The sequence below is a fragment of the Hylobates moloch genome, unplaced genomic scaffold (assembly GCF_009828535.3).
Source record: "Hylobates moloch isolate HMO894 unplaced genomic scaffold, HMol_V3 SCAFFOLD_20, whole genome shotgun sequence".
NCBI lineage: Eukaryota > Metazoa > Chordata > Mammalia > Primates > Hylobatidae > Hylobates > Hylobates moloch.
The window spans coordinates 27,768,883-27,783,988 of record NW_026652295.1 but is presented as its reverse complement, the minus strand read 5'-3'; the positions used below and the strand labels follow the sequence as shown (position 1 = coordinate 27,783,988).

The window sequence follows — 15,106 nt, the reverse complement described above, 5'->3', positions numbered from 1 at the left end:
GTATGCCTGTTAAACTATTTTTCTTAACTGGTCTCTTTAGACTTTCTGTCTCTACAAGGGTTAGTTTGAGTATGCTACATTTATCTACAAAATCCACTAAGTTTGCCAGTTATTTGCTAGTTGTGTTATGTTATCTCTGATGATTTCAAAAAAGGTCTTCTGTGTTGATGATTATTTCCTCCAGTTCTAATTTTGTGTATTTGCACTTATTTTCTCTTTGTTGGCTAGAGGTTTGTCTATTTTGCTGACTTTCAAATATCCAGCTTTTTTGTATCTTTATTAGTTCTACTTTGTTTCTAACTCATTCTCTGAATTTGTCCCTATAACTCTTCCTTCCTCATTCTTTTGGTTTATTTTGTTGTTCATTTAGTAGCATCTTGAGCTGTGTTTGATTGGTTTGTTATTTTTTGTTGTTATCGATGTAAGTATGTGAGGAAATAAATTTCCTTCTGATAAATTCTTTAGCTCTATCTCACAGATTGTATGTCACATTTGCACTTTTGTCCTTTTCAAGAAATCATGTAATTAAAATTTGTATTTCCTTCTTGACTCGAGTTGTATTATAGCATGCTTTAAAATTTTCCAGTGGAAGTGACTTTTATTTTTTATTTTATCAATTCCTAGTTTTATTGCATGATGGTCAGAGAATGATATTTGTGTTATTTCTATACTTTGGAACTTACTGAAGTTTTCTTCTGTGGTCCGTTTTCATGAATGTTTCACAGGTACTACAAAAGAAAGTGGTGCGGAGAGAGAGGTATACCGGACCCAAACTCTCTCACCACACTCTTCCCCGTTCCTTGATTATTTCCGGTAGTGCTCCTGAATCCACATTTTTTATGAAAAAAACCCACTTTATTCTTCTTGTATGCGACCCTCTGCAAACTTTTTTTTAAAAATAAAGTATTCAAGTATGATTGACGTCTCTTTAATCTCAGATGGGCTGATAATACGATTGGATAATTCTATTATTCACCACATCCCCTTATCTTGTCTTTCTGCCCATTTAAGCTACTCTCCCAGTGTTAGCTGAGACCCTCTGGGTTCCTTGGGCTGGGAGGCAGAAGCCCAGAGCTCAGAGGATGAGGTTGGTGAGCCAGACCCGGCTCACGGAGGGCTTGATGAATCGCTCATGCGCGTGTTGATTGTATACCGCCCTCGTATCATTTTCTGCCGAATCGGGACCGCACCGGGAGCGGATTCTGCCCGAGAGAGGGCGCAATTTGGCGCGTGCTCCTCTTGCTCTCTCCCCAGTCCGCGCCTCGCTGGGCTCAGCACCCCGGCCGCCGGCGCGACGGAGGTTCGGGTCCAAAGCAGTGGCTGCACCGACACGAACCGGTCTGCGTTTGTCTACCTGTCTTCCCTCTCCACCTGCATCTAATATGGTCTCTAAACGCCTCGCTTTGTACTTTGTGGCTTTCTGGCAGCCCTTTAAAGCAGCGGAGAAAGAAAGGAGAGAGTCAAGACACGGGAGAAAATGTTTCATTCCTGGTTCTTCTAGTGGTGCCCGGAAAGTGACTCCGGACTGACGAGGAGAAAAATCCCAGGGCCATCAATAGAGGCCTTCTGTGTAGAATGCGGTTTGCTCAGCTGTCAGCAAAGAGGGACCCAAAACCTTGGCTTGTTACAACTAACTGTTCTGAAACCTAGCAAAATGGTCAGATTCTGTCTTGAATATACTCTCGAGAAAGCTGTTTCAGTAAGGGGGTGTAGCTCAGTGGTAGAGCGCGTGCTTAGCATGCACGAGGCCCCGGGTTCAATCCCCGGCACCTCCATTTCCTTTGTTTCTTTTTTTTCCCATTGCTTTATTTTCCTTGCTTAAACAGAAAGTAACCCTATTTCACAACGGTTTTGCCATTAATATTAGTGCTGTTCCATCTCTACTCCTCAGCCTTGACACGACTCAGGGGGGCTGCCTAAGCAAAAGGTGGAAAAGATGGAGCTGGAAGACAAAGACGGCTCCGGATTCCAAAACTTAAATGGCGTCGCCAAATTGACGAGCTCAATAACCTTTGGAGTATTATTATTTAAAAAGTAGGAAATAAAAGATAAATGTAGAAATATTTAATGAAAGAAAAACGTAAGCTCTCAATTTCCTTTATTACTTTTTTTTTTTTTTTGAGATGGAGTCTCGCTCTGTCGCCTCACTGGGCGACACGATCTTGACTCACTGCAAGCTCCACCTCCCGGGTTTACGCCATTCTCCTGGCTCAGCCTCTCGAGTAGCTGGGACTACAGGCGCCCGCCACCACGCCCGGCTAATTTTTTGTATTTTTTAGTAGAGACGGAGTTTCACTGTGTTAGCCAGGATGGTCGCGATCTCCTGACCTCGTGATCCGCCCGCCTCGGCCTCCCAAAGTGCTGGGATTACAGGCGTGAGCCACTGCGCCTGGCCGATTTCCTTTATTTCTTTTCTGGTCCTTGTTTAGCCATGATCCATTGCAGGCTGAGCCCTGAGAAACACAGAGCCTTCCAAACTGGGAAATTGAGAAAGTTATTTTCATCAATGAATGTAGAGGCGTCACACTTCCGCCGAAATAGCTCCATTGGGAAGCATGCTCTGCTGAAGATCTCAAACTTCACGGATTGATTTCCAGTTTTATTCTGTCTTCACTCTTGCCGGATAATTTGACTTCCCTTAGATGACGTTACAGAAGTAATTTTACCTAAGACAGGTGCGCCCTCTATCGTAAGGATATTTTTCAGACTCTTGGTCCACACAAGAGTTGGTGGTACAGGAGAGCTTGTTAAGAAGAGCGAAATCTCAGCTTCACCTCAGATGTATTTAAACAGAAGCAGCAGTTTAACAGGAACCACAAGAGATTCTTTAGCAACATTTAAGAAGCATTATGACGTGCTTTGAAGTGGAGTAAAGGTGTATAGTATAAATACACGGCTGTGTTTTTTCCCCCAATTTTATATTCTAATATAGAAAACATAATTGCAAAAAATATATATTTCTATTGCTGAATCATTTTTGTGTTCTAATCGTTGACTCTGTTCCTTCCCTCTCTGGTAATATTGTATTTATTAATATTTTTTGAATCACAATTCATGATTGAATATGATGTGAAGTTTTCATTTTCTTTTTTCTTTTTTTTTTTTTGAGACGGAGTCTCGCTCTGTCGTCCAGGTTGGAGTGCAGTGGCGCAATCTCGGATCACTGCAAGCTCCGCGTCCCGGGTTCATGCCATTCTCCTGCCTCAGCCTGAGGAGTAGCTGGGACTACAGGAGCCCGCCGCCACCCCCGGCTAATTTTTTGTATTTTTTTTTAAGTAGAGACGGGGTTTCACCGTGTTAGCCAGGATGGTCTGGATCTCCTGACCTCGTGATCCGCCCCCCTCGGCCTCCCAGAGTGTTGGGATTACAGGCGTGAGCCACCGCGCCCGGCCAAAACAGCCTAGATAATTTTCCTCACATCTTCCCAGCACTTTCACGCTCACACACACACACACACCCCAGAGCTTGTAGAGTTTTGTGGGTGACACTTAAATACCCAATTTCAGTGAAACCTGACATTATGTTTCCTCTTACCTATTCCACTATCCCTATGAGCCAACAGAGAGAAATTCTGCCTAACCGTAAGGTGTTCCCAACTTCGAAAGGGGCTCAGTGATATACTTACCAATATAGGTAAAGTCATAAACACGGAGGATGAGAATGAAGATGAATGAGAAAAGATAACACCTACTGAGAATCTAGCCAGGAAATGAGACTTTCTGGGTCTTTTGTGAAAGTTTCAAGGCGCGGTGGCTCACGCTTGTAATCCCAGCACTTTGGGAGGCCGAGGCGGGTCAGGAGACCGAGACCACGGTGAAACCCCGTCTCTACTAAAAAATACAAAAAATTAGCCGGGCGTGGTGGCGGGCCCTTGTAGTCCCAGCTACTCGGAGAGGCTGAGGCAGGAGAATGGCGTGAACCCGGGAGGCGGAGCTTGCAGTGAGCCGAGATTGCGCCACTGCACTCCAGCCCGGGCGACAGAGCAAGACACTGTCTCAAAAAAAAAAAAAAAAAAAAAGTTTCAAGGCTATGGTGATAACCAGTGTGAATTCCAGGGTTGAAAATAATCTAGGAAGAATTTCATTTTTTCACTTTGCACAACTATCAGTAAATAAGTTCCTGATCTCATATCTCAAAGGACACTTTGAGTTCTCATTGTACTCACACTCTATTGGCGCCTTCTACTCACTCCCACCTCCACGTATTCAGATCAGAACACTGGGCTGAGTTCACTGTGTTTCATCAATGGGCAGGATCCTACGGAAGAATATGGTAAGTTCAACACGTTCCCAAACAAACTCACCTCCTCCTCCTAATATCTTGTCCATTCCTTCAAAGAACAATAAGCCTCTCTATTCTGCTTTTTTTCCTCCTGTTTGTTGAGGCTCTCTTTTATGGATTCCCCACTTTCTGGCTTGCTCTATAAATCCAGTAAGTCTTCGAATCCTGTGTCTAGCTACCTATGAACGTGCCTTCAAAATTTAAAAGTTTTTCTCCATCCTTGAATCTGCTATTTATTTCATGTCTTGAACATTATTCTGGACTACTCCATGAACCTCCTCAGTTACCTTCATGCTGTAATACAATCAAGAACCCCTTGGCAATGATAACAAGTTGCATGTGGATTTTATTCTCACCTGGGGTTTTCTAATCAAAGTTTTGCTCTTACCATTCCTGTGGAGCAAACAGCAATAGCAGAAGTGTTTTATTCAGGAAAAAGCTGGTCAGTTTTCTAATGCAAGTTTCCAGTATTCTGTGTTCCATTTCAAGCTTTATTTGCCAAAATTTTAATATCCCCCACAGCTGGGGGTCTTCTAACTTAAAATGGTCACAAATCCTGCTTCTACACCCAACACTTAGTGCTAAAACAATGAACATAGGAATGGAGACCACAGAATATAATGAGATATTCCTTTATTTTACATTTTATTTAATTTTTTACATCTTTAGATTGGAGAAATACCTTTTTAGGGTTTTTTGGTTTTTGGTTTTGGTTTTTTGAGACAGAGTCTCACTCTGTCCCCCAGGCTGGAGTGCAGTGGTGCCATCTCCGCTCACTGCAGCCTCCACCTGCCAGGTTCAAGAGATTCTCCTGCCTCAACCTCTGAGCAGCTAGGATTACAGGCACGTGCCATCATGCCCGGCTAATTTATGTATTTTTAATAGAGACAGAGTTTCACCATGTTGGCTTGGCTGGCATCGAACTTCTGACCTTAAATGATCTGCCAGCCTCCACCTTGCAAACTGCTGCGATTACAAGCATGAGCTACCGTGCCCGGCCACCTTTTTAATTTTTAAAATTTTTTTTATTTCCGTATTTTTATTGTTTTCACATACTGCAATAGTAGTTGGAGGACGACACAAATATCTCTTGAGGAGATGTTCAGTGATAGAACGTGTGTCTTACATATAGGAGGCAAGTTCAGCTCCTGAGCACCTCCAACTGTCAGTTTCCGAGTTCTTAATACCACTCCTCAGTACAAAGCACACTCAGGTGTCTTACTCTCTTTCTGTTGCCTGTCACATAAGAAGTAAACACGTGACCCAAGACGTTAATTTCTGATTTTTTTTTTTTTTTTGTCAGAGACGGAGTCTCACTCAGTCACCCAGGCTGGAGTGCAGTGGCGGGATCTGCTCACTGCAAGCTCCGCCTCCTGGGTTCACGCCATTCTTCTGCCTCAGCCTCCTGAGTAGCTGGTACTACAGGCGCCCGCCACTACGCCCGGCTAATTTTTTTTTTTTTTTTTTTTGGTATTTTTAGTAGAGACGGGGTTTCACCGTGTTAGCCAGGATGGTCTCGATCTCCTGACCTCGTGATCCGCCCGCCTCCGCATCCCAAAGTGCTGGGATTACAGGCGTGAGCCACCGTGCCCGGCCTCTTTTTTTTTTAAGATTTTTTTTAAATTATTATACTTTAAGTTCTAGGGTACATGTGCACAACATGCAGGTTTGTTACATATGTATACATGTGCCATGTTGGTGTGCTGCACCCATTAACTCCTCATTTACATTAGGTATTTCCCCTAATGCTATCCCTCCCCTATACCCCCCACCCCGCGACAGGCCCCAGTGTGTGGTGTTCCCCACCCCATGTCAAGTGTTCTCATTGTTCAATTCCCACCTATGAGTGAGAACATGTAGTGTTTGGTTTTCTGTCCTTGCGATAGTTTGTTCAGAATGATGGTTTCCAGCTTCATCCATGTCCCTACAAAGGACATGAACTCATCCTCTTTTACGGCTGTATAGTATTCCATGGTGTATATGTGCCACGTTTTCTTAATTCAGTCTATCATTGATGGACATTTGGGTTGGTTCCAAGTCTTTACTATTGTGAATAGTGCCACAATAAACATATGTGTGCATGTGTCTTTACAGCAGCATGATTTATAATCCTTTGGGTATATACCCAGTAATGGGATCACTGGGTCAAATGGTATTTCTAGTTCTAGATCCTTGAGGAATCGCCACACCGACTTCCACAATGGTTGAACTAGTTTACAGTCCCACGAGCAGTGTAAAAGGGTTCCTGTTTCTCCACATCCTCTCCAGCACCTGTTGTTTCCTGACTTTTTAATGATCGCCATTCTAACTGGTGTGAAATGGTGTCTCATTGAGGTTTTGATTTGCCTTTCTCCGATGGCCAGTGATGATGAGCATTTTTTCATGTGTCTGTTGGCTGCATAAATGTCTTCTTTTGAGAAGTGTTTGTTCATATCCTTCTCCCACTTTTTGATGGGGTTGTTTGATTTTTTCTTGTAAATCTATTTAAGTTCTTTGTAGATTCTAGATATTAGCCCTTTGTCAGATGGGTAGATCGCAAAAATTTTCTCCAATTCTGTAGGTTACCTGTTCACTTTGATGGTGGTTTCTTTTGCTGTGCAGAAGCTCTTTAGTTTAATTAGATCCCATTTGTCTATTTTGGCTTTTGTTGCCATTGCTTTTGGTGTTTTAGTCATGAAGTTCTTGCCCATGCCTATGTCCTGAATGGTATTGCCTAGGTTTTCTTCTAGGGTTTTCACTGTTTTAGGTCTAAAATTGAAGTCTTTGATCCATCTTGAATTAATTTCTGTGTGAGGTGTAAGGAAGGGATCCAGTTTCAGCTTTCTACATATGGCTAGCCAGTTTTCCCAGCACTATTTATTAAATAGGGAATCCTTTCCCCATTTCTTGTTTTTGTCAGGTTTGTCAAAGATCAAATGGTTGTAGATGTGTGGTATTATTTCTGAGGGCTGTATTGTGTTCCATTGGTCTATATCTCTGTTTTGGTACCAGTACCATGCTGTTTTGGTTACTGTAGCCTTGTAGTATAGTTTGAAGTCAGGTAGCATGATGCCTCCAGCTTTGTTCTTTTGGCTTAGGATTGTCTTGGCAATACAGGTTCTTTTTTGTTCCATATGAACTTTAAAGTAGTTTTCTCCAATTCTGTGAAGAAAGTCATTGGTAGCTTGATGGGGATGGCATTGAGTCTATAAATTACCTTGGGCAGTATGGCCATTTTCACGATATTGATTCTTCCTATCCATGAACATGGAATGTTCTTCCATTTGTTTGTGTCCTCTTTTATTTTGTTGAGCAGTGGTTTGTAGTTCTCCTTGAAGAGGTCCTTCACATCCGTTGTAAGCTGGATTCCTAGGTATTTGATTCTCTTTGTAGCAGTTGTGAATGGGAGTTCACTCACGATTTGGCTCTCTATCTGTTATTGGTGTATAAGAATGCTTGTGATTTTTGCACATTGATTTTTGTATCCTGAGACTTTGCTGAAGTTGCTTATCAGCTTAAGGAGATTTTGGACTGAGACGATGGGGTTTTCTAAATATACAATCATGTCATCTGCAAACAGGGACAATTTGACTTCCTCTTTTCCTAACTGAATACCCTTTATTTCTTTCTCTTGCCTGATTGCCCTGGCCGGAACTTCCAACACTATGTTGAATAGGAGTGGTGAGAGAGGGCACCCCTGTCTTGTGCCAGTTTTCAAAGGGAATGCTTCCAGTTTTTGCCCATTCAATATGATATTGGCTGTGGGTTTGTCATAAATAGCTCTTATTATTTTGAGATACGTCCCATCAATACCTAGTTTATTGAGAGTTTTTAGCATGAAGGGCTGTTGAATTTTGCCAAGATGCTAATTTCAATGTTACATTATTTAGACTTCATTAGCCTCAAAACCATTCAAGGCAGCTGGCAGAGTAGAATAAGCTTGTCGTTGATTAGTTTCCTATGGCTGCTGTAACAAATTATCTCAAATTAGGTGGGTTATAACAACAGAAATTTATTCTTTCACACTTCCGGAGGCCAAAAGTCTGATATGAGTGCAGTAATGTGCTACATATTGACATTTTAGTAAACCACAGACCACATATCCTACCGTGGTCTTATAAGATTATAAAGGAGTTGGCTAGGCACAGTGGCTCACGCCTGTAATCCCAACACTTTGGGAGGCCAAGGCAGGCAGATCACCTGAGGTTGAGGGTTTGAGACCAGCCTGACCAACATGGTGAAACCCCCGTCTCTGCTAAAAATACAAATTAGTCGTGCATGGTGGCACACACCTGTAATCTCAGCTACTTGGGAGGCTGAGGCAGGAGAATCACTTGAACCCGGGAGGCAGAGTTTGCAGTGAGCCGAGATCCTACCATCACACTCCAGCCTGGGCAACAAGAGCAAAACTCTGTCTCAAAACAAAACAAAACAAACCACCTGCTAAATTCTAATATAAATTGGGGAATTTGTATCTTTTTCTCAGCCTAGCAACATTTAAAATGGAATGGGAACCATTTGAGAAACACATACCGTCCAAATCTTGACATTATTTCAGAACACCATCTTGCCTCTTCCTCACCTCAACAACCAAACAATCAGCAACAGTGGAATATATATGTGTGTGTGTGTATGTGCGTGTGTATGTGTGTGTATATATATATGCATATATACATATGACAAAAATTATTTCTCTAAACTATTTGATAATGATTTTCAGACATTATATCTTTTTATTCCTAAATACTTCAATGTGTATTTCTTAAGAACAAGGTCAATTTCTTACCAGAGCACAATTATCAAATTTAGTGAACTTAACATTGATAAAACAGTATTATCTAATATAGTCTATAAAAATTTTAATTGTGTCAATAAAATCTTTTATAGAAATGTCTCTCCCAAACTAGGTGCCATTTCAGAATCACATATGAATCTAGTTGTCTTGACGTTTCAGTCTCCTTCACTTTGGAACAGATTCTTAATCTTCTTGTCTTTCATGAATATGTTTTTGAAGAGCATATGCCAGTGGTTTTGTGGAATGTTTCTTAATTTGTGTAGTCATGATTACATTCAGGTTATGGAAATGTCACAGAAATCATGTTACCCTCTATCACACCAAGAGGCATGTGATGTCAGTTTTTCTCACTATTTTTTATTTTTATTTTATTATTATTATTATTATTTTTGAGACGGAATTTCGCTCTTCTTGCCCAGGCTAGCGTGCAATGGTGCGATCTCGGCTCACTACGATTTTGTATTTTTAGTAGAGACGGGGTTTCTCCATGTTGGTCAGGCTGGTCTCGAACTCCCAACCTCAGGTGATTCCCCCTGCCTCGGCCTCCCAAAGTGCTGGAAGTACAGGCGTGAGCCACCATGCCCGGCCCAAATGAGGATTTTCTAATTTTATCCTTACTTCCACATTCATCACTTGGCATACAAGTGTAAGGAAAATCTTCCCATCTTCCATATTTATTTGTTTAAGTTCCCAAGATTGATAATCACTTATTGTCATCATTAATGCTCAAAATGTGTCAGATTTGGCCATTGAGATCCCTTTCAAGCTGGCTTCTGTGTCCTTTTAAATCATACCCATCAATTCTGAGCACCTACATTCTGGCACAGCAAGATATCTTAGGTTCATCTTGTAGTTTCCCTGGCACAGTCCTGGAGTCAGTGTAGTTGACACCAGTAGCTACTTTCTATTAGTATTGCTGGTTCCTTTTAGTAGGGAATGGTATTTGAAAATAAATATATAGAATTATCTTTGCTCATTGCATCTGAGGTATCATTTCTTCTAGGCCCAGTTAGCAGAGAGATCTGTGGAGAAATTTTACAATTAAGTGTATAATTTCATACTGATGCCTCTAATTCCCATCATCACCCATAGGACTATTTTTTACCTTCCTCCTTTCCCACAGTGAGAGCCTGGTTCCAGCAATATACAGGCTCACACATGCTCATTTTCCCAATCCTAAAATTCACACAAAATATCAGAATTGCTATTGCCTTAGCATTACAGAAAATATTCCTGATATATAGAGTTTAATATATGCTTGCTGTTCTTTTTCTTTTTACAATGAGAACAATGTGTAAACCATTTTCTTAGGTCAATTCTTTTCCTGAATTTTCAATGTGGTTATGTTATACTTTTGAAATGCTCTATTTGGAAATAGATTTGCTGATCCCAAATCAGGAACAGTGCTTTTCTTTTTACTGTTAAGGTACCTTTACATGGTATAACCGTGCCTAAGAGAGGGGGCACTTATAAACAGTGGAATTGGATACACATGGTAATTGTCTTTATGACATAGAGCACATACTCAGATAATGGTGGTCACCAGTTTTCCAAATACACAGGAGGTATGAGGGGATATAACTCAGTGGTAGAGCATGTATTTATCATGCACGAGGCCTTGGGCTGATTCCCCAGTACCTCCAGAGGTCCATTTTCTACCCTTTGGCACTGTAAGAAGAGCTCCATGGCCTTCCCCCCGAGCTGTCCAAAATGTCTTGCCTTGTCAAGATATTTGGGTTGATCTCTACATCTCTCTCTCATACAGAGAGGTAATTCGTGTTCATTCACTTAAGGTTATTTGCTGCTTTCGATTATCCACCTATTCTTTCTAAGCAGTCCCAGCAGTCACTAAGATGAACCACGCACTATGGAAGCAAGTACTATTCCTGGCCATCCAGCCTATTTCTAGTTGTAAATGAAATAATCAGAAACCATAGAACCATGTGGCCCAAGTCCTTTTGTGTGTGTGGTGTTTGTTTGTTTTTTTGAGACAGAGTTTCATTCTTGTTGCCCAGGCTGGAGTGCAATAGCACAATCTTGGCTCACCACAACCTCTGCCTCCTGGATTCAAGTGATTCTCCTGCCTCAGCCTCCCGAGTAGCTGGGATTACAAGCATTCACCACCATGCTCAGCTAATTTTGTATTTTTAGTAGAGATGGGGGTTTCTCCCTGTTGGTCAGGCTAGTCTTGAACTCCCGACCTCAGGTGATCTGCCCACCTCAGCCTCCCAAAGTGCTGTGATTACAGGCGTGTGCTACCACGCCTGGCCTTGTGTTTCTTCTTCTCACCCAGGTTGCAGAAGCCCTACAAGCTTTCACTAAAAGATTTCACTGCCAGTGGCTGAGGACCTGATGTGCTGGTGGTCACTTTTTCCATTAGAAACCCACAAACTCTAAAACTTAATGTAAACTATTTAACTACAAGCATACAATAAATGGCAAACATAATGACAAATGAGAAAAAGATCACAGTCACTTCAGCTGACATTTGGTAGGGGGAACATCTCTAGGTCCTCTAAGGAAGTTTCCGCCCTGAGATGCAAGCACTCTGAACTCCAGGGACCAAGATCAGTATAGGGTAAAGCTCATTTCTTTGTTTTCCATAAATAAAAATAATAAATGAACTTTTATTCTCCCAATCCCAAGGGATCCTCTTCTACATGATGTACTTATTCTCCAGGAATAACCTCTTTCTAAGCTACTGAACAATCCACACCTCCAGATTAGAGCTCTTTGCACAGTTTCTGATGCTGGTATCACAGGGCTAAGCAGAATCCACGCGGGGATACTCTGCAAGCATCTCAATACTATCTCGTTAAAAGGAATTCTCCTTCTATTTTCAGCTCTATTTCATTTAAACAAAAGATAAAAAATTAAGTTACTAAACACCCAGAAGGCAGAAAAGCGACCTCTCTCTGCATCTGCAGAAGCCAAGCTCGCGAGTGGGGCTTCCGTATGCGTCCTTTCTTTTACTCACTTTCTAAACGCTGTAACGGTCCACCACCTATCAGGTGGTCACAAGCCATCGCTAAAGTCAATTTTGAGGTCAACCCACTCGACTTGTGAGGGATTCACCTGTATTACCTCTGCACCTATGATAGGACTAAGAAGACGGTGGCTGCACATGTAGTTAACACCGATTGTACCGCGACTTCGCCTTTCCGCAGCCGCTGTGCCAATCTGCAGAGCCCTTTTGAGCCAAGAGCTGGACGTGAGGAGTAAAGAAGCTCATTGCAAACACCAGGAGGAGTTTCTTCAGGGTGAAGTTGACTTTCAATCGGCTTCATTCTAAAGGAAATATGTGGAGCAAACAAACGGGAACTTCCTTTCTCATCTTTTGCATTTCAAGCACAGCCTAATAAAATTAGACGTTTCCGCTGTCGTGCTCAGTCTCGAAGCTGTCGACAGATTCCGCTTCTAACTCAACACAAGCACCCAGGAAATCCCTTCAGCTGCCTCAGAAGCTACATTATCATTGGTTCCCAAACCCGCAAACAAAATCGCAACATCACGTGCTCCCCCCAAAGAGCCCAGCGTATCTATCGAGCGACGGAAAGAGCGGCGAGGCGCTCTCGAAGCCGTGGCAGTCTGAACGAACCGAACCAGGTCTCCTTCCTGGTCGAGCCTACCTCCCTAGGGACAAAAAGAAACCTCTCTTCCCTCATATCCAGACGAAGCGACGGAGAGATGCGTGCTTAGACTCACTCTACCATCCCGTTCATCCAAGTCCTAATAATCTTGAGGATGCTTTTCCTTGCCCTCTACCCCTCTCCCTTTTTGTGTTTCTCCACTTCACCGCACCGCGCCTCTTCCCTCTCTCCGCCAGCTAGCGCTTGGCTCCTCTCCACCTTCCCTCCCGTTTACTTCTGAATGAACTTTTCACAATAGTGCAGTGCACTCCTAGAACCATTTACACACATTTTAAGCACTGTGCTGAGATTTACATGTAGCCACTGTTTTAACTTCCACATCACTTTCCTTTTTTTTTTCCCTTCTCTGTATGCTCAACTTCAAACGTTTTCTGCAACATAGGCTGAGGCTGAGCCCATCTGGGGAGAGACGTCAGAAGGCGGGGATAAACCTAGAGGAATGTTGTTTCCTGTCTGGGGAGGCTTGGGCCTTACAAGAGGTAGAGAAAAAAAAGCCTGTAAGAGAATCTAAATTTTTTTGAGGAAATTATTCAAAAAATATTCTAATTGACCCTCCCAACAAATTTTGGCTAAAAACAGAAAGCCTGGACTCTCTCGGAATAGGAGACCGAGTTTGAAAACTGTCCAGACATAGGGACGGTTTTATTAAAATTCAATTTGCAAGTCGTTGTTGGCTGTAGCTATTTCCTCATTCCAGAGAGGATTGTTTCTGAAATTCGGTAAACTCTGAAATTGTTTCTAAGTTATTTAACGAGAGGAGTCCAATGTTTTCACACTTTTGAAGTGATATAAGAATTTCTAGGCTGAGGTGGGAGAACTGATTGAGCTGGGAGGCGAAAGTTGCAACGAGAGGAGATTGCCACTGCACTCCAGCCTGGCAGAGTGGGACCCTGTCTCTCTCTCTCTCTCTCTCTCGCTGGAATCTTCTCTCTCTCTCTCTCTATATATATATATATGTGTGTGTGTGTGTGTATTTTATATTATATATATTTATGTCACCATAATATATTTGTATTTTTAATTTATATATTTTATATTTCATATTTATATGTGTATATGTATATATATATATATATTGCGTGGTCACACTAAAATAAACATATGATTGCCATTTCCACCCCTGGGTCTCTATACCACCTAAGGTGGATGTGTTAGCTAGACTGGTAAAAGGAAGGAAACAGAGAAAAAGAATTGGCTCGCTCAGGATTTCTTCAGTCGGAAGCTGTAAACCTACTACCAGGTTAACGTGTTCAATAATCTTCTGCTCCTTTTTGCTGTGTCATTGAAGAGCAAGACAGAAAACAAAACAAAAAAGAGCCAAAAGAAGAGAAAAGGTAAAGTCTAGATAATTTCATTTTAGTTTTAGATAATTTCCTTTAGTTTTCCGAGTGGTGTTTCCATGGTGACCAAGCATGGCAGCATCTTCCTGATTTGACCTATTCCTCGCCTTGTCTTTTTTTCTTTTTTCTTTTTTTAGAGACAGAGTCTCGCTGTTGCCCAGGCTGGAGTGCAGTTGCGCGATCTCGGCTCACTGCAGCTTCGAACTCCCTGGTTCAAGCGATTTTCCTGCCTCAGCCTCTGAAGTAGCTGGGACTACAGGCGTGCGCCACCACTCCTGGCTAATTTTTATATTTCTTGTAGAAAAGGGGTTTCACAATGTTGGCCAGGCTGGTCTTGAACTCCTGACCTCAGGTGATCCACCCTCTACGGCCTCGCAAAATGCTGAGATTACAGGCGTGAGCCACCGTGCCCGGCCGTCTTGCCTTTTCTTTCCCGTCTTTTGCTGGGGAAAATTGGATCCTATTTTCACACATAAATTGCAGCAGAAGTTATATTTTTGGATTGGGGGGAGGTGAGTGAATGACGGGTGATGTTGAAGACAACAGAACTAGGCATTGGAAGATACACTGACCTTACAAATGGCAGTTTTTATATTTTGAAGAAATGACTAACAGAATACGTGCAGAGCAGCTGAAATAGCTCAGTTGGGAGAGCGTTAGACTGAAATTTTAAAAGTACCTGGTTCAATCCCGGGTTTCAGCAGATGCCTTTTGGTTGTTGCATAATTGTCTTTCCTTTATACAAAACTTGCACACCAACCCCAGAGGTCTATATATAACTCCAATTTTTTTGGCTTTTAAAAAATTCCATAAAGGTAATGTATATATATATGTATGTATATTTGTATCACTCTCTCCACTGAAGTCTTCCATGAAGTGTTAACTGACGGTATGTAAATTATTTAAAATCTTAAATCTAGAAAGTTACTAATTTTAAAACCTAAGAAATTCCAATACGCTATAGACTGTGTCAATTACAATTCATTTCTGATTTGATGTTATTTATGTGTGTTGGGCAGGGGTGTTTTAAATCACAAGAAATATGAAGAAACCTGTAGAAG

General features: G+C 41.9%; 2 non-coding genes across 2 annotated transcripts; both read left to right on the top strand.

The window, feature by feature from the left end:
* Window positions 1-1,703: 1,703 nt before the first annotated feature.
* Window positions 1,704-1,775, top strand: TRNAA-AGC (transfer RNA alanine (anticodon AGC)). The gene has a single exon. It is a non-coding gene; the product is annotated as a tRNA-Ala (tRNA).
* A 12,900-nt stretch (window positions 1,776-14,675) lies between these two features.
* Window positions 14,676-14,748, top strand: TRNAF-GAA (transfer RNA phenylalanine (anticodon GAA)). The gene has a single exon. It is a non-coding gene; the product is annotated as a tRNA-Phe (tRNA).
* Window positions 14,749-15,106: the final 358 nt, after the last annotated feature.